Source organism: Dipodomys spectabilis, unplaced genomic scaffold, assembly GCF_019054845.1.
Source record: "Dipodomys spectabilis isolate Male_0828 unplaced genomic scaffold, ASM1905484v1 ptg000183l, whole genome shotgun sequence".
NCBI classification, from domain to species: Eukaryota; Metazoa; Chordata; class Mammalia; order Rodentia; family Heteromyidae; genus Dipodomys; species Dipodomys spectabilis.
In genome coordinates this window covers 3,219,020-3,220,370 of record NW_024870860.1, presented here as the reverse complement: position 1 = coordinate 3,220,370, position 1,351 = coordinate 3,219,020, and positions in this window count along the sequence as shown.

The window sequence follows — 1,351 nt, the reverse complement described above, 5'->3', positions numbered from 1 at the left end:
TGTATATCTTTCTTGTTTATTTTTTATTCCTTTCTTGTTTGGTTTTATTGAGACAAAATTGTATTCTTCTAGTTGGCCAAAGTTTCTGATCAGCTCACGTAACGTGGGAGTGGAGTCCATGGGGTCCATTAAATAAAAGATCATGTCATTTTCATGCTTTTTCTTCTTTTTTTCTATTTTTAAATTCATTATTTTTTATTGTGAAAAATTGTACAAAGGGATTAAAATTACCTGGGAAGATAATGAGTACATTTCGTCTGAAGCATTGTAGCCTCCTACTTTGTTTCCCCTTCCCATCCCTTCCCATCCTCCTTCCATGCCCCCACCCAATCCTCCTCCCCACCACCAAAGTAGTAAAGTTCGTTTTCGATATAACGACTTGAACATCTCATTGTTGCAATGGGTCCAACTGTATCCCTATTTAAATGATTGGTTTTTTTCCCTTCCCTTCCACAAATTTTACCAACATCAAATACAATGAAAGCAGGGGTTATACCATGGGGGAGGGACATACAAAGCAACAAAGAAATAATCTTATAAATGTGTTAGAAATAATCCCATGAAAGGAAAAAAAACATTTGAATAGATATCTTAGGGTTCATTTCCCTAACATCAACTTATCTGACCTATTCTGCTTGACTCAGACATATGCTAGTTACTGTAAAAAAGGGAGACCGTGGGACCTATGTTTCTTTGGGCCTGGCTTATTTCACTTAATATAATTTTTTTCCAAGTCTTTCCATTTCCTAACAATTGGGGCAATGTCATTCTTTCTCAGGGAGGCATAGAATTCCATTATGTATATATACCACATTTTCTAGATCAATTCATCTACTGAGGGTCATGTGGGTTGGTTCCATATCTTAGCTATGGTAAATAATGATGCAATAAACATTGTCGTTCTGGAAGCTTTAGTGTGGTCTTGTTTGTGAACATTTGGGTAAATGCCAAAAAGTGGGATTGCAGGGTCATAGGGGAGTTCTATGTGGAGTCTTTTGAGGAACCTCCATATTGCTTTCCAAAGTGGTTGAACAAGTTTACACTGCCACCAATAATGCAGTAAGGTTCTCTCCTGTCCACATCCCCTCCAGCATCTGTTATTAGAGTTCTTGATTATAGCCAGTCTAACTGGGGTTAGGTGGTATTTCAATGCTGTTTTGATTTGCATTTCTTTCATGGCCAGAGAGTTTGAGCATTTCTTCATGTGTTTATTGACCATCCTTCTTTCATCTTCAGAGAAATTCTCTTTTGAGTCTTTAGCACATTTATTTATTGGGCAGTTGATTCTTTGAAGATTTGTTGTTGGGGGATTTAATTTTTTGAGTTCCAGGTATATTTTAGGTATGAGACC